This window comes from Peromyscus californicus, unplaced genomic scaffold (genome assembly GCF_007827085.1).
Source record: "Peromyscus californicus insignis strain IS unplaced genomic scaffold, ASM782708v3 Scaffold_8__1_contigs__length_139910024, whole genome shotgun sequence".
Classification (NCBI taxonomy): Eukaryota; Metazoa; Chordata; class Mammalia; order Rodentia; family Cricetidae; genus Peromyscus; species Peromyscus californicus.
This window is the reverse complement of record NW_026294606.1, coordinates 56,276,965-56,295,935: the sequence shown is the minus strand read 5'-3', so window position 1 is coordinate 56,295,935 and position 18,971 is coordinate 56,276,965. Positions and strand designations below refer to the sequence as shown.

The window sequence follows — 18,971 nt, the reverse complement described above, 5'->3', positions numbered from 1 at the left end:
GTTTGAAGAAAAAAATGATAACTGAAGGCAGAATCTCAGTACTAATAATTGTGGATTTTGAAATCCAGCTCAGCAATTGATGGAACAAATAGAAGTTAAAGCAGAAAATGGAAGACTCAAACGGTGCCATAAGCCAATCTGAGCTAAACACTATCTGGAGAATTATCCACACAGCAGTGGAAGAATATGCTCTTAAAATGCAGAGGGGGAGTGTAGGGTGGGTTGGGAGGGAAAGGCTGAGGGAGTGGGAAGAGAGTAGAGGGATCTTTGATTGGTGTGTAAAATGAATGAAAAAATTTTCTTAATAAAAAAATGCACACAGGTGCCAGACTTTGGGAGTGCATGTTTTTAATCCTAGCACTGGGGAAGCAGAGGCAGGTGGATCTCTGTGAGTTTGAGGCCAGCCTGGTCTACAAAGAGAGTTCCAGGAGAGCCAGGACTACACAAAGAAACCCTGTCTCTGAAAAAAAAAAGAAAGAAAAAAGAAAAGAAGAAACACACACACAAGATATTGCCTGGATTAGACTATAAAATAAGATGCAAAACAAAACATTTTCAAGTTAAAAGTATTGAAATCCTATAAGTCATAATTTTTGATAACAGTGAGATAGAATTAAAAATAAATAACATAAGTATGAAGCTTTCTCAAATATATAAAATCTACAAAACACATTTCTAAGTAAGCAAAGATCAAAGAATAAATTATTTAAAAATTATCACTTATAACTGTGGTTCTCAACTGTGGGTCACAACCCCTTTGGGAGTTTAATGACCCATTCACAGGGGTTACACATCAGATATTGTATATATAAGATTTTATATTACAATTCATAACAGTAGCAAAATTAATGTTATGAAATAGCAACAAAACCATAACCCATAACCCACCAATCCCGATACCCTGTTTGCAGATTTGCAGCCTTCAGAAATACAGGAAAAGATGTATGCACTTGATCATGGACACTGAAAACACAGTGTGTGAATTTTGTCATATTAACCTGAAGTGGCTGACTAAGAAATTCACAAATTCACACACACACACACACACACACACACACACACACACACACACACAGAGAGAGAGAAAGAGAGAGACAGAGACAGAGAGAGATACTGTAACAAAGTAAGACAATCATAGAGACCTATGGGAAGGAAAGAATGGAACATCTATTAATAAAAACAGTTTTTTTTTTTTAAAAAGAAAATCAGATAGGCCTTCATAAAGAAGTGGTAGAAGCTATAACTTAAAACTGCACAAAAATGCCATACTTTAATTATTTCACTGTTGATTTTTGTCTAATATTTGGAGAATTAGTATCATAACTTTACATACTTCTACAGGAAAAAGAAAGGACACACTCTAACTCACTTGTTGCAACTAATATATCATTAATACAAAAACGTACTTCATAAGAGAAGAATCTGTATAGATTAGTACCCCTTATGGAACAAATACAATAACACATAGATAGATTTATGTACTGTGACTATTAGAACTACCTCAGAAATTCAGGGTTAGTTTACCCCATGACTATGAGGCAACATAACACACATTAACCTTAGCCACAAAACACTTATTACAGATCAACAGACCTAAAAATGGACAAAATATAATGTATTAAAACACTCAGTAAACTAGAAATAAATTTGATATTCAACCTCATATAATGTTCAAAGAATATTCCTTCTAGAAACAAGAAAACAGAGAAAGATTCTGGCTAACAATATACTTACTGTATCTTGTAAAGGAAATTCTAGCAATGCTAATTAGAAAAGGAAGAGATGTAAGCAACACCCATAAAACATTCTCTACTTCTATTTGACATGCTCTTATAGGTAGCAAGTACTAAGAAAGTCATAAAAACGTCACAGAGTAGATTTAACAAGGTTACAAGAGACAAGATCAATAGGCATAAATCCGTTGTATTTATGAACAATAAAAGGAAAAATTTGAAATTGGAATTAAATAAACAATTCCATTTGATTTTATAAAAAATAAATTATTTTAAATATTTTTGACAAAAGAAGTGTGATACTTAGGCACTGATAACATAAAATGTTGTCTAAAGAGATCGCAAAATGTTTATATATATATATATATATATATATATATATATATATATATATATATATATACTATGTGTTCTTGGGATAGAAGAATTAATGTCAGAAAGAATATAGACTAGAAAAAGTTAAAAGCTCAGAGGCAAAAGGTAGACGAGATAATTTAAGATAAGCTGGTTCGAAATAAGCCAAGTTAAGGTCGGACATTCATAAGTAGGAATAACTCTCCACGTATTATTTGGGAGGTGGATGGTGGCCCCCCAAAGAACAAAGAGCAAAGGGAAAAAAAACCAGGTTGTATTATGTATTTAAAGCATATGGGTGTATGCATATGTATGTATATGTGTATACATATACACATATGTAAAAACAAAGGAAGAAAATTTGAAAGTGAGCAATGAGGAGAGTAAAAGGAAGGATTTAGATTGAGAAAAGGGAAGGGCAAATATGTAATTATATTATAATCTCAAAAAATTATAAAAAAGATGTGTATGAAGTGTTTGTGAAGGCATGAAGAAATTGGAAATCTTTCATTTGATAACATCATCTAGCAGCACAATCATTTTGAAAAACTGTTAGGTGTTTGTCAACTGCTTAAACCTTGAGTTGACATATAACAAAGAAATCCTGTTCTTAAAGGCCCAAGAGATAGGGAAAAGTGCCTAAAGGAAAATGAATACCAAGAAATTACTGTTATTTTCATAATAGTCATAATGGGGAAACTTCCAAGTCTATCAATTGATAGATTAGTGAACTAAACTTTACATCGCATCCATGTGATATCATAAACCCATAAAAGTAAGCGAAACTCTTGCATATGTTAAAACATGATCTTAAAAAGCTTTGTAAAATGGCTGTGCTTAAGATCACTTTTTGCTTTTGCAGAGGATCAGGATTTGGTTCTCCAAACTAACATGGTGGCTCACAATCATCTAAAATTCCAATTCCAGTGGGTCTGACAACCTCTTCTGACCTCCAAGTACCAGCCATGTACATGGTACATATAAATATATGCAGGAAAACCATAAACTAAAACAAAATGAATAATTTAATATTTTCCTTTTACTTGTGATTACATCATTTCCTTCTTCCCTTTTGTTGTCCCTCCAAACCCTCCCGTATACCTGTCTGTCTTTGTCAATGTTCTCTTCCTGTGAAGAGAGGGCATGATCATGCAACTCTTATAAAAGAAATCATTTAAATGAGGCTTGTTACACATTCAGAGGTTTAGTCCATCATCATCATGGTGAGAAGCATGGTGGCACGCAGGTAGACATGATGTTGGGGAGGTAGCTGGGAGTTCTACATTTTAGCAGGCAGCAGAGAGAGTGACACTGGGCCTTGATTGAGATTTTGAAACCCCGAAGCCCATCTTCTGTGTCACATTTCCTCCAACAAGGCCACACCTCCTAATCCCTATCAAGTAGAGCCATGTCCTAATGACCAAGTGTTCAAACATTGAGCCAATGGGGGGCATTCCTATTCAAACCACCACATCCTCCTTATTCTGGCCCAAATTTATGGTATCTTTTTCTTTAGTTGTTGTTACATATACACATATGAACATACACACACACACATATGTATGAATATTTGTATGTATGTTTTTAGTGATGACCATTTGGTGCTGGATAACAAAGTGGTGAGTTCTTCCTTGGAGAAGACCATTTCTCTCACTCTCATCCTCAAGCTTTTTTTTTTTTTTTTTTTGTAGAGTTGAGGCTTCCTGGTCTTTCCCCCATCCACTTTGACCTTTCTATTTTTGTTGTTCTTTGTCAGCTCATGTTTAGGCAGCTATGTCAGTGAAACTTTGCGGGTATAGCTTCTGACTTTCCTAGGAGATAAAAATTTCACAGGAAATTTCCTGGTCCTCTGGCTTTTGTAATCTTTCACCTCCTTCTGCAGCGTTCCTCGAGCCTTTGGTGTGGGTGTTGTTTTGTAGATGTATCTATTGGGACTGAGTGAACTCTGTATTTTGATTCCTTGTTGTTTTTCTGTGATTGTCTCTTTTTCAAAGAGTAATTTGCTTCATGAGAGATGAGAACTTCATTTATCTACGGGTATAAATGCAAATATTAGAATGTAGTTAAGAATTATGTTGGTTTATTAAAGTGGCAATTGTAGGTTCTTCTTCGATAGCTATGACTTCAGAATCCCTGGTTACTTGATAGGTTTCCAGTACCAGGTATGATTTCCCTCTTATTGAGCTGGTCCTAAGTCCAATAAGAGAGCTGTTAGTTATCACCAAGATATGCATGCCACTCTTACATCATTGGGGTTATCATGACATGCAAGTCATTGTTGTTGTACTTAAACTTCATAGCTCAGTAGGATTATTGGATGGTCTGCTCCGTCCTTTGGAACTTGCAAGGCACCTTCTGGCACCATGGAAGCTAATTCTCACTGAGAAGTGATTAAAATCAGTTTAGCTTAGGGGCTTCTGGGCCCTGTTTCTGAAGTGCCTGGTGCTTTCAGCAAAAAAGCCTTACCCACCTCTGGAGTGGGAGTGGGGTACAACCAAGGGGTAAAGCAATAGCCTGTAATGTTTTGGGAATCTCCTGGACAACACTGAAAAACAGTTCAAAAGAGGGCTTCTAATGCCTGATGCTAGGATTTCTATTTGATGGTCTTTGGCCCTTCGTAGAGAGCACTGTCAGCTCAGACAAGAAAATTTCATTTAAACTATATACATATACTCAAGTCCTGGATTGTTTTCCTGCTTTCGGTGAACCTTACGTTTCGGTTTCCTTGGGCATTTCTCAAGTATTTATTTTCCTCAAGGTTGGGTGTGTTGTAGGAGGGACCTGTGGGTTGTGGGGCAGGCAGCCTGAATCCTGTTGGAAGCCTAGAGCTTAGCTGTAGCGCAGGTTGTAGGTGGTGGAAGGGTGGCAGACTAGGTCTGGAAAGTGGATGTGAAATCCGGCTAGATCTGGGGCTTGGTAAGGTTGCCTGGATGGAGAGGGTCAGGGAGCTGAACTGTGTTAGATCCTGGAGAAGGATGTGGGTGATCTAATGGAATGAAGAGATTGGATCAACAAATAAAATTTAATAAATGCTTTTTACAAAGAGAAAGATGCTTAATATAAATAGCCACAAGTGGTATGCCCATAAGCAAAAGTAGATTAATTAGCTAGAGTTTTAGAGAAAATAATGGAAAGGGGTTACTGTTAGTAGCTATGAGATCCCTTTGTGTAATCTAAATATTCAAATATTTATAGTTGTTATGAATGCACAGGTCTATTATATGTACTGAAAAGCATAGAAATGTAAACTTTAAAATGATCAATTTCATGATGTATTTTTATTTAAATAAAGTACAGCAGAATGTCAAATTATTATTTAAATTTATCTTGCAATTCTGGTTCCTTCTATTTTTTCACTTATAGTTTGCTATTAGATGAATATATCTACCAAAAATTCCTGGTGGTATTTTGATGAAAATTGCATTGAATTTTAAAGTGGTTAAATTGCTTTAATGACTGACTTCAGAGGTAGAATATTGAAGACAGTGTGTTACTTGTGCAGATATCAGTTTGTAGATCAGAAAGGGAGGACAGGGAGATGTGAGAGGAGTGTCGGTGGGAGATAAAACCTAAATGAGATACTTACGAAGTTCCCACGTACAATCCTGTTACCGTGTAAGCTAAATTTTTAAAATAAAAATAAACTATCAAAGATGACTGAGACACAACAATAAAGTTGTGAAATGGAAATAGAGGCTTTACTACTGAAGGGTAGATGCTGACATTTCTAGACACAGGAATTAATTTCCATAGGAGAGAATAATATTCATTTACGTTCATAACAAAATTCATAAGCCACACATTACACACTCATTTGTTAGTGAGCTGCTGAATCAGCAGAGTCTTAGGTGCTCATTTATTTATATGGTGGTGATGGCATTTCTGCAAAAGTCACTTCACTTTCATCCTAGTACAATTTGTCACATTTGAGCAATTTTTATATACTTTTCACATGACTTTGTATTGTCCTTTCAACAATGTTTTTAGTTAGAGACACTTTTCTTCTGGGTTTTTGTATGAGCAACTTAAAGAACGGATAATACAAGGATTTTATTCACGAATGTGTAATCAGTGTGTGTTCAACATTGTCGTGGGCTTTTATTCTTAAATTGCTTTTAAATCATATAGAAAGAGAACAGAGCAAAGGAAAGTGTCTATGGTAAGGATTTCACGAGAACATTATTTTCCCCAGGAGCTTAAAATAATCAAGGATATATATACAAATTCATCAGGGTGAATGAAATGCTCTTTCAGGGTTATTCTTTTAAAACCGTCATCCTTTGAATCACTTGAAGATCCTTCAGCAATTGCAAGCTCTGCTTGTGAAACAGAATGTTCATTATCTTGTTACTCTTTGGCTCTGCCTAGTTCACTGATTAAAACAGGCTCATGCGCAGGACGTTAACTCTGTTTATAGAAAATAGCAAAACAGACGGAGAAGTAATGATAAGTAAAAATAGACCCTTTCCTCCAGCAGATCCCTTAACAGATGAAAGTCAACTGAGAAACCGAAGCTATCAGTGAAACCTAGTCTAATGCTGGACATACTACCCTGAAGTGACAAATCACACAGAGATCTGTTTGCTCCCAGGGCCATAGCTAAACTGGACTTCCAGTACTTTCTACTACCAGTGCCTATTTTCCGTGCCACCACCATTTACTTGGCAGGGTCCCTGGAATCTCTGACTGGAACTCTGAATGAACACTCTTCTTGTTTGAATCCCGCTGATCCCCTGACTGTAACTGGATCAGCTGACATCACCAGTGTGCTGAGCCCTGTGAAATGTCTCTGCAGTTGGACTCCGCCCTTGAGTCAGAGCTTGGTAAACCCTGGAGAGAAGCAGCCATCCACATGCTCTGCATGACTCATGCCTCTGATGCCTGGAGACTGTTGCTATGTGAGACATCCTGTGAAGTGTTTACTTATTACAGTGAGTTTGTCCTGTCTCTAGAGCTATTTGGATTTGGTATGAGGTGTGGAGTGGTGTGGGGGTGGGGGACAGGAATGAAGTAGGGCAAAGGATTTGCTTTTTCTTCTGAAAATTGGGATCTTGGGGAGTAAGCTCTGTGTAACTTCCTTAAATGGTCTGGCAGCTTATGTTTACAGGAAGAGGAAAATCCAGGAAACATTGATAGAAGCCATAAATGTGAGGAGGGAAAAAAATAGGATAGTTGAGGTCATATTCAGGTGGCTGAGAGAGTTATTTTTAAAAAATGCCTATTTGTGTCATTCTTATTCCAGAAATGTTTTAAGTTATTCCAAATGATTTTACTTAGACTTATTTTTTAAATCAAAAAAATGTTTTAAAGTTTTCAGTTAAAACTCTTGAGTGCCAAATTAAGGAACATTTCTGTGAAGCTATAAGGAAACTCACTGAGACATCTCATCACTTAGCACATTACTACTATAAAGTATTATTTTTCTGAATGATACAGTGGCAGTTAAATAAAAATTTAAGCAAAAACAATGTTCATTTATTTGAGCATGTGTCTTTCTGCATGTGGTTTAATGGAAAGAAATGGAGACTGAATGGAAGGCAAGGATTGTAAAGGGAAGTGGGATTTGATTCTTCAACAATACCCAGATCAGCCTGGCTTATGAATGTACTGGATTGTGACCCAGTCTTGGTAATAGAGAATTTAAGGCAACTCTATTCTCAGAGTCATATAAGTTCAAGCTTACTTCATTTGCTGGAATTCAAAGGTGCCAAGGCACACTGGTAAATGCAGCAGACACAAGAGATAATCCATGTGTCATCCAAGAACAGATAAGGAAGAGTATAGGATTGTTGGCGCTAGCACAGACGGTGAACAGGAGAGGTGCTCAATGCAGTACTATAAACAGCAAAGACAGGAGCAGAGCAAGAAGAATTTCATGCTCAGCCTGTGAGTCACAAGACCAGAACTAAAACAAGCCCTCGGGACCATTTACATGGATCAGTGAGGAAGCCAAAGAGGTGCCTTGGAGAGAGGCTCACTTCATACATGCTTATGGAGTAGAGTTGGTTCATGTAGCCAGCTCTACTAGTCCACACATACAGTTAGTTCTCTCTCGTACCTTCTGAAGAACAGTAGCTTTTCAGAAAGTAGAAGAAAAAAATAGAAAGTATTGAAACAAGTTGGCATGGTAACAGAACTGTATGTTCACTTTGCTGAGGAAGGATTTCCTGTTGCTCAGGCTGGTATGCAACTCACTATGTAGCTGAAACTAATGTTGACATCCTGACACTCTAGGCACTATCTCTTTACTGCAAGGTTAGAAATGTCACCAACTTGTCTGGTTTATGGGGTTTTCGGGATGGGACTGAGGACTTTGTATATACTAGGCATGTACTCTACCAACGGAGCTAACTTCTCAGCTCATTTTTCTCCTCCAATTATAAAAATCTTATTATTTCAGTCTTCACAGAGCAGGAGAGGTCAGTCTTAGGCTTATGGACTCTTTAAATACAACCACTTATAAAATCACCAATATGCAGATCATAAAGTGACTTTCTATATGAATTTCTATCTGAAATACAGCCTTGGTTAATTAATTGAACAGCATGCCTTTGTCTTTGGCTGTTTTGTTCACAAAATATTTTTTCATCAAGAATAATGTAGTCAAACTCTTACTCTGAATTAGAAAAAAGTACCTTGGTGCTTTAGTATGAAATTTTGCACATTGAGTTGTGCATTTTCTTATGCCATTTAATTGTAAAATTGAGCTCTTAGACCACATTCAGCAAGCAGCATCCCTGATCCATAGTGCATGTGTCCTCATCTGCTTAACACACCTAGCCAGAAGAGGGGAATCCTGATTCCAATTGGTCAACTAGGATTCTAGAGAGAGTAAGAGATAGGTGAGAAGGAAAAACAGATGAGGAAAGACAACAACAAGAAAAACAGATGAAGTAAAGGAGAAAAGAGAGAGAAGAAGAAATGAAGAGCAAGGAAATAAGTAGATGGGATTAGAAGAGTGAAGGGGGAAGAAGTGTACAGACCATGAGTTCACAGAAGTCTACAAAGGTTCAGGCAGACCTTTACTGATAGCTTTGAATAGGTATGAATATGGGTATACTGTGTTTTCTGCTGTCTTACCTCTATGTGTATGAGTTAATGATCCACACTCTCTTGTGTAATTTCTGGTCAATGACACTGACTTCTCAGGCTGAACTCTTCAAGCTTTGAGATGTTCGGCATCCCAATGGAGAGTGTCCAAAGATACAGGTGAAACAAGAGACACAGATATCTGATTCCCTCTTGACTGCTATGCCATAGTTTTAGTCCTCTGGAGATAGAGCACCAGTGAGAGAAATATTTACTTTGATAAGTCTGTAAGGTTTTAGTGTAGTGGGTAGCCATTCCAGCTTTGATCTGGAAGTTCCAACCCCCACTGAGGCTTCGGTAACTATCATGCCTACAAGGCGGGGCCAAGAGAGGGCCCTGAAGACCCGAGATCTGGATGCATGGGCTCTCTTGGTTCCTGGACCCTGGACACTAGAGGTAGACTGAGCAGAGTTCTCCAGAGAACACCGCTGGACTGCGCTACGTCTTCCCCAGACCCTACAACCTACCTATCCCTTCATTTGTAAGTTACACCACTAGATAAACCTCCCTTTTAACTACATGGAGTGGCCTTAATAATTTCACCAATATTTTAGGACTTTAGGTCCCAGGGTGGTAATGGCTGCCCATATTTGCTACCACTGGTCATTTTGCCATACATGGGAGAAAGCATTGATGCCCCTTCAGATTCTCTCCATCTGGTTAGTTCCTCCCTGAAGGTCTGTACCAGTTATCTATATTGTCCCAGCTGCCCCCTGTTCTTCAGAGAATTGCAGAGCCAGCAGGAGCCCCTGTCTACAGGTCATACAGCTAATGGGATCCACATGAGACTCCTTCTGCAGTTAGCCCTCTGCATTGAACTTCTGAAAGTCCTCCCAGCCTGTCATTCTGAATGTATCAGATTTTATGATACGCACCTATCTTGAGAAACAAAAGCAGCTGACTATGGTGGTCAAGTTATAAACAAACAAACAAACAAACAAAAAAACCTTTCTCGCCATAGGTATTATACTAATATATGTAAATAGTCTCATATTCTTGGACAGGAAAAAAAGAGCCACATTTTTTTTCTGTCTCTTAAAACCTCGTTTTCTCAATTGACATGCTTGAGTGTAAACAGATTGTTAGTTAATCCACAGTAAATGGTGCATTGGAGATATTATCACTTTTTAGATCAAATATCTATTCTGAAGTCCATTGTACAAGAAGTTAATCACAGGCAGCACTAGTGACTCTTCCAGTTACAACACACCCAGTATTGACATTTCCACTATGTACTTGGTTAAAACTTAATTGTCCGTGAAAGGAAAGGAAGCTGAAAGCCAACCCAGTTACTAAAATTCAGTAGGAGTAAGATGTCTTGGTGCCAGTTCCCTGCATTAGGCCTTCCTCATTTTATGGGCTTTTTTGCATGATGAATCTCACTTGATCCTCAAGGTTTATTTATTTATTTATTTTTTGCAGGAAAATGCATCATCAGTCGCTGGTAAGGCAAAGACAACCCTATATGTCTGTCTGGGGAAAGGTGCAGGAAATTCTGCCCATCACTCCAAACACTCTGCAGATGGTATATGAACTTGATACCTGGCACAATGCAGGGTTATATTTGAAAGCAACATATTTCTGTTCATTTTGTAAATCAATAAATTTTTGAATCATTTATCCGATAGATGACCTAATTTTTAAAACAATTACCATAGAGCTTCAAAACAGATTTAAAACTTTGAAGTGAAATCAACTTAAAGGCTACGTTTTCATATGCCAACATGTCACACCTGTATCTCAGGGTATAATGAAGCCTTCAGCAGAACAGTGACCCTTGATTATGAAGAACTTCATGGAACTGGATCCACCAAAGGGTAAAATGGCAAAATTAGATTTGTTTCAGAATAATTTTGTTCCTTTTCCTTTTATTTCTATTTATTTCCTAAATTAAGACTGTTGATTCAGCTTTTTAAATGGTATATTAAGTATGTTATATAGTAAGTGTGTGCACTATAGCACTCCTGGAGGTCAGAGGACAACACGTAGAAGTTTTTTTTTTTTTCCTTCCACTGTTTGTGCCCCAGGGATGGAGCTCAGGTCAGACCTGGAGACAGTTGTCTTTACCTGCTGAGTCATCTTGAAGGCTCCCTAGTAGAAATTTCTTAAAGCTAGAAGATTTATTCATTTCTGTTTGTGTTCCGAAGGATGAAGCCCTTAGTTTTATTCTGATTATATTACATTGATAAAACAAACATAAACAACGTGTATCTTAACTTTGTCTGTGTTTCTGAGTATTCTCTGTTTTTCTCCAGAGCCTCAGAGTCTCTAAGGATACAGCGGACAAGTTTGTAATTTCAAAATTGTTCAGGAGACCCACGAAACAAAAGGCTGAGAATCATTGGATCCTTACAGAAAACGGACAGAAGGGGGCAGAGGCACCTACACAGAGTTAACGGTAGCTAGTGTGTTTGTTTCTTCTCTGGAATAGAGGTAGAAGATCCTTTGACCTTAGGCTTGTACTAAAATCTGACTATTCAAAGAAAAATGTCTTATTTCTTACATTCTTATCTCCAAAACATAATTTTCCCATGGTATGTTCATACAAAAAATAAATCACTGAATAAAATTTGGACAAGCCAATAGTTCTAACATAAAAACAAATTGAGTTACCCAAATCTCTGTGAGCAAAGAATGAACATTCTGATATGGCTGCCTTATTTGCAGACATATGTTCTGTTAAGTAAGTATATAAAATATGATTCAACATATATATTGATGTAAAGTATAAAACTAGATTTTATATACTTATTTCCTACATATCGTATACATATTTTTTAAATGCAGTTTTGAGTAGTCAGCTCTGAATTCTGCTTTTTCCTATCCCTGAACTATACTTTTCATAAATTTCAGCAGTGAACAGATAAAGTTCAGGACACAGTGTACCACAGTTGAGCACCGTTCCAAAGGAGTAAGTACTGAAATGGCTACAGGCTACCAGAGAGGAAAAGATGGTGCTGTTCCCTTCCTCCAGCACGCCCTCTGCCATGTGGCCAAGGAGGAAGTTCATTGCAAACTCACAATGTATCCTATTTGCCACTGTCTTTCTTTGCAAAACAAACAAACAAACAAACAAACAAAATTAATTGAAGAATGTTTTCAACACTCATCATGTCTCCATTGTCTGTAAATTCATCTTCAAAAATACAAGTGGCATCATCATTTAAGCCTTAAAATTTCCATCTTGAGATTTTATGTTAAATTTCCTTAGATATATTTTCCTAAAATATTTTTCAATTGTTTGTATACACCATGCTGAAACTCGGGAAGGTCTACTTTCAGAGTGCCAGGAACACTATAATTAAATCAGTTCTGTGTACTCTTAATAAGTGTTTTGAAATGTTCTGGAGCAATCTAACTTAGAGAGAAAATGTAAGTAAGATGAATTCAGCGAAGTCTCCCCGTCACCACAAAAGGTACTCTAGGAAAACTAACTCTGATGAATTTGTATGTCCTCCATAACTCCTGTGACTTTAAGGGAAACTAAACTAGGATGCAAACCCTAAAGTTGTCTGTCAGCTAGGATTTCGATAACAGTAGCTCATTGCTATTGTCTGAACAGGAGGTGAGGCTTTGCCTTCACATGGTCCATTAATGACCCATGAACCATTTCTACAATTATTAGGCCAAATAATTTCACAAAAGTAAAGTTAACTCAGTTAAGATTGGATTTATGTCAAGGACTTAGTAAGATCCTTTGGCAGATTAAAAGTAAAATGAGTCACAACTCTTCCAGTGGTACTGAATGAAAGTTTGTTATCTGTGTAAGAAAAGGTAGATTGTTTTTCTACCTCAAACCTACAAAAAATTAAAATTAGCTACTGTGGAAAAGATGGAAGGAGCAAACTTGAGCATTTTGGAAGAATAAATATTCTACATCATATAATATATATTTTGCATAAAAATTCTTAGTGTTCAGAAAAGAGAGAATGACTTTAAACCAAACCATAATAATAATAACAATTAATAATAATAATACAAGGCATAGGATCAATGCATAAATTGAGTTCCATACGGTGAACATTTGGCCAAATGCTCCATCGGAAGGAAAACAAGTCCTTGGTGGGCAGAACAGATTGACAGTGTTTACAATACAGGATGCATCAGTGGTTGAGTTATTAAGAGACCAAGAAAGGAGCAAGTCAGAAGGATAAGAATTCACAGAAAAATTATTATTATTATTATTTTTTTACAGCCGATAGAGAGGTACAGTAGTGTAAATGAGGAAAAAAAGGGGTAATGGAGCTATCTGAGAGTTGGGGCAGGAATTAAGAGCATGGTTGGCTCTGTCAGAGAATCAGTTCTCAGCTTTCAGCACTCATGTCATGTGCTTCACAATTGCCTGTAACTTGAACTCTAAAGAATTCGATACCCTCTTTTGGCCTCTGGGGAAACCTTTCCATATGTGATGTGTACACACCGCCCCCCCCACATGTTTGCATGTACACAAATAGAATAAATACTAAAAATAAACATGCAGGATCCTAATGGAATAGATGATTGTATTGCCACATAATTTTAAATTTTAAAATATTATTCTTTGGATTTATATATCTTTCATATTTTGCTTATTAGAAGAGTCTTGTTTATCCACCAATTTAAATAAAACCTCTCTAAGGATGCCCTTTCTGCACATTAAGGCTTTCATGATAGTGAAAAGAATTAAATTAAATATGTTTATTTAAATTTTTTCCATAGTGATGTTTTATAAAACACAGGAATGAAACTGAATTGACATAAAAAAGATACTCTTTGCTACACAAATCACTGTACCTGAAATTTTAGGCATTTTGGCAGAGACCAGGAGCAATCTAAATGGAAATAAAGTTGGTTTGTAATTGAAAATTTGCATCTGAGTAAACTCTAGCCTCGGAGAATACTGGAGAGTAAATTGAATATTCTGAACTAAAGAATAATTCCTAGAACCGAAAATCTGAGACCAATGAATGGATGAAAAGACTCTGATATCAGTGTTCCTCTGTGAGTATGTAATAAGATGGTTAAGCTCAAGAGTGGCACAGACTTTAGACTTGCTATGCTGAGGAGAACATAGGTGTTCTCTACAGTATAAGGCATAGATTTAAAAACAGCCAGGCACCTTATGCAGACACCATGTTTCAAAATTGATCTCATGCACATTGACTAACCTTTTCAACTTTCTAGCATCTCTCTGTTTTCTCTTTCTGGATGTACATATGTATGAATGCATGTTTATATCTGGAAATCTTTGACCTATCAATAACCCATGCATTGTATATCAATCTATTAATTTTTTAACACATATCTGCTTATCTAACATCTATCAATCTACGTATTATCTCTCTCTTTATAAGTCATTCATTTATCTGCCATCTAGCTCTGTCTGTCTGCCTGTCTGCTATCTATCTATCTATCTATCATGTCTCTGCATATCATATACCACCTATATATTAAATTACATTTATTTTTACTAGTGTAAATATCAAACATTACCCACAGGAATGTTATATGTTGTTTCAGTGCATATGTGCCTTGTGTACTGTTTGATCAAATTCAATATATCTACTCTGATAGTCATCATTTATTTAGAATAAAAATCACATTTAAATGTTTGTACTTTTGCTGTACTTTATTTGCAAGTTTGATAGCATTGAAGAAATATTACTGTAATTCCCAATGTTCTTGTATAGATTGTCCCTGAGAGTCTATCCATGTCCTCATCTCTAGAAACTTCCCAACCTTCTCTGCATCTTAGTTGAATAAAACAGACAAAAGACGGTGATAGACTTCTCTAATATTTAACTTGAATTCAGAACAAGTCCTTATAGTAGGCTTACAAGAAACTCCTTTGAAACTTCTCCTTTGGCAGATTCTGTGTCCTGAATTCTGTGGATGACTCAGTGTTGTGGGAAGCCCAGCACATCAGGGTGGAGCCAGCAAGACTTTCTATCTTATGGTGGGAGGAGACAGAGTGCCATAATCTTTTAATTATTAGTTTCAAATGAATGGGTGCAGAAAGAAGGAGACATTATGATGCCATTGTCTGTGTGCAATGTCCCTGCAGCTGTAGTCAACTTCAGGGGTGCAGCCGACACTGTCCTTATTGCTTCTGTGTTTACTTCCTAGAGTTGCCTATTAATTAATTTTCTTATTACTGACTGTGAGGAAATAATTGTTTGTTGCCTTGTAGATATGAATGATGTCTCATTGTTTAAAGTGTTAACATTACAGATAGATAATACACAAATTTGTATACCATTTATCTTGTCACTTATGAAATCACCTTGATTGAAGGACTGCATGCACTCTCCAAATTTCTAGAATAAAAGTCAATGAAAGTGTTTGAAGACCTCTTTATCTGTAGAAAATAAATTTGAAAGCAGAACATTTGTCCTTTTGGTGGTCTCAACCTTCTTTTCCTCTTTTTTTTCATCCCTTCCTTGTAATTTCTGAGAAAATTTCTCTTCTGGTTGCATGAACATCTCACATAGTTCATAAAGAATCTGGTTAAGAAAAGTTGATGCGAAAAGTATGTTTTCACTTCCTGCTGACACCCTCAGCCCTTCAGAAGACAGGCAGACAGACCTTCTAGGATGCCAAAGACAGACTTTAAAACTTCACATTTCAGTTGTGTGAACACAAGTGCCTGCATCGGTTTTTAGTCAACTTGATTATTCTGGTTACTAATCTGCCTCATTGTGGAACCTGAAGTCTAGCCTGAGGAAGCTGGAGTAATGGAGCTAATAGAGTCACTACCAAAGCTAACAGTTTGTTGGAAGAAAATGAGGATTAGGTAAAGTATACAAATAAGAATTAACAAGTGAGCTGAGGTGTGAGATAGGCCTTTGCTGAAGTGATGAGAACTTCAGAGACGTCGTTTACTGAGTCATTCAAAGGTCACCTAAGTCTTCTTTATGTCTAGTGCCCTGAAAACCTTACCCTCATGAAAAGTGAAGAGATGCTAAAAAGACTCAGTCCCCTCTTAGCTCCGCCTTTCTCTGCATGTTTCATGAAGACATACGCATGGAAACATTCTGGAAGAATCTTGAGTGATGAAATATGAGAGTGATGGGAGATGAAATATGTTAATATTGAAAGGCAACATATAACAGTAATGACTCTCCCATTTTATTGACTCTGAATCCTCAGTGGAATTGAAGAGGCTCTTGTGGAATACCCCAAACAATTGGTTGATACACATTATAATAAAAGAAAGTAGATATTCATATCACACAAGAAATTATCATCAATGTCTATGTCACTTGAGGTCTAAGAAGATATTAAAAAAAAACAGAACAAAAAATTAAAAAAATGAGCACATGAGTGAAATTCAGCTTTTTGGTTGCACAGTATATTTAGGCCTTAGGAAACAGAATAGAATGGTAATCAGTCAGCATCACATCCATGAAATGGATGTTTTGTGGGAAAGTTCATCTTTCTCAATCTGTGGAGTCAAAATCTAGATCACTCATATACTTCAGATGACACCTGCCAAAATTATCCAAAGATTAACCAAGGGACACTGCCCAGCCTTGCAGGGCAAATACAAGTATTCAAACAAATATATTTCCAGAAAACTCTGCTTTGCCTACCTCGAACTGACCTTTTGCATTATACTTTCACTTCCAGCATTAATCTTGAGGTGGAAACAGATGTTGTTGAACTCCGTTATTTTTGTGTTGTAAGACTGGTGAGAGTGTTAGAGGAGTTGATATTGCATGCGTCATGATTTCCCTTATAAAAGTTGTATTTCTCTTCTAGCCATCTAATATTTCATTCCTAGAATACTTCGTGACACTTGGAATCTTAATGTATTTTTCACGTCCTCCAGAAGAGGTTAGGAAAAGAAAACATTCATTTGCAATTTATGTAGAAGCTGCACGGATGCCGCTGAAAAAGTAGATAATATAACCCGGCATCCATCATGATGTATCAGGTTTCGTGATTCAGAAAATAACACAATCAGGTTAAAGTAATTAATCATTATCATCAGCAGCATCATCATCAACCACTCATTCCAAAGTCTGGTTGTAGTTAACAATAGAAAGATGTCTTGAAGGGCTGGGGAGATGGCTCCATGGCCAGTGCCTGCTTTGTAAGCATGAAGACCTTCAGCTCCCATATAATGAACTCAACACAGTGATGTACATCTATGACCCCAGGTCTGGATGTGGAAAGATGGATTTGTCTCTGGAGCTGTCCAGCCAGCAAGCCTATGTGAATGGTAAAATCCAAATTTAGTGAGAAAGATCATGTCTCAAAAGAAAAAGAAAAAGGAAAGAGAAAGAAAGGAAAGAACAGTGAGTGGAGAAGGACTGAGGAAGGCATCATCTGTCTCTGCCTCTTATATCCATCCATCAAACATGAATATCCAAACTTGCATACACACACACACACATACACACACACACACACACACACACACACACACACACACACACTCCCCTTAAGGAGTGTATGAAGGAGAATATGAATAACATACAATATAGAAATGTATAAAATTTAAAAAGTACATAAAAAAATTCCTTAAGTTGGAACCTTCTAACACAGTCAGCCTGTGATCTGGAAGTGAAATAACACAGAACAGAATGTAAAGGAGGAAGACAAAAGGACAATAGAGCCTCAAGATGAAATACAGACTTAGGAAGAAGGGGAAGCTTTTGTGTCATACATCTAAATGAAACAGTCTTTCCAAAACTTAAAATGCTGTTGTAGGGAAGGCCACTCATCATTTCTCCCTTTCAGATCCACGCAAGTTCTACACAAAAAAGAACACAGCACCTGTGTTTCATTGGAGACTTGGTAAGGAAATAGAGACGTTTTTGCAAATCCCCAAAATGTCAGGGTCACAGGGTGTTCACTTGTTAAAGCCATGCCATTCGAAGAAGTAGAACAAAGGGCATCAATGGTTTAAGCAAGAGTTATGCTTTGATGCCACATCTCTCACAGCGGGGATATCTTTACACGCAGCAGGAAAGTTGCAAGCCCCACACTGATGCAGTGTGTTCTGTCCTAGAACGTCTAGAAGTACTTTGAGCAGCAGTCTGTGCCTTTCTTGGCTGACGTTGTTACAGGTTCAGCTGAGACTTTGTGTTCTCTGTTAAATCTTTTCTGACTCTCCAAGTCATTCCTTGTCTATCCCAAGCTTCATCATGCAGTATCACAATGATGGAGTTGCCTGCTTTCATTACTAGTCTATGAACTCCTTAATGCCTGAACCTGGGTTTGCCATCTCCTGACACTCAATAAATATTCCTATAAGAACTGGATATGTGTAGATAGTGGCACTGAAATACACCAAGGCTCCTGCTTGGACATGTAAGCAACACAATTAAAACTACAGGAATGTTACCCTGTGAACAATGACCAATATTGGCAACTCTTTCTCCACACACACATTTGTATTCCTGTTGGTGGTTCCAAGATAAATAGAGCAGGCTGGAGGGGAAGCCCCGTTTCTTAGGAACAATGGCATGAGAACAATTCTGCATTTACCCTTCCAGTAAAAGAACTACACAAATACATCCCTTCATTGTAAAACATGGGAAATAAGAGTCTCTTGTACCAGAGCCTGATACTGTTTGAAGCTTTTAATAGATACCAGTCATCCTTTCTTTAAAAATCTATTTGTTAGCACATCTTTTCATCCCATTTTGACACCTTTATAGCATTTGGCAGCATTCACAGTTGTACTTATTTGTTGAATTTTTAATAAAACAACAGTTATTTATTCTCAGAGAATTTAAAACATGCATACAGTGAAGTTTGATTTAAATCACAAGAAATAACATATTAGCCAAAGATTAGAGAAATAAT

The 18,971-nt window shown here is 37.0% G+C and overlaps 1 long non-coding RNA gene across 4 annotated transcripts; it reads left to right on the top strand.

Moving 5' to 3' along the window:
* The first annotated feature begins 6,643 nt into the window (after positions 1–6,643).
* Positions 6,644–15,545, top strand: LOC128104114 (uncharacterized). 4 transcript variants are annotated; one of them, XR_008215883.1, is made up of 5 exons: positions 6,644–7,018; positions 9,494–9,657; positions 10,599–10,993; positions 11,432–11,574; positions 12,030–15,545. It is a non-coding gene; the product is annotated as an uncharacterized LOC128104114 (long non-coding RNA). The 4 variants fall into 4 exon arrangements; XR_008215884.1 differs by lacking the exon at positions 9,494–9,657 and having other exon boundaries at positions 6,658–7,018; positions 10,599–10,620; positions 10,921–10,993; XR_008215885.1 differs by lacking the exon at positions 9,494–9,657 and having other exon boundaries at positions 6,648–6,985.
* The last annotated feature ends 3,426 nt before the right edge of the window (positions 15,546–18,971 follow it).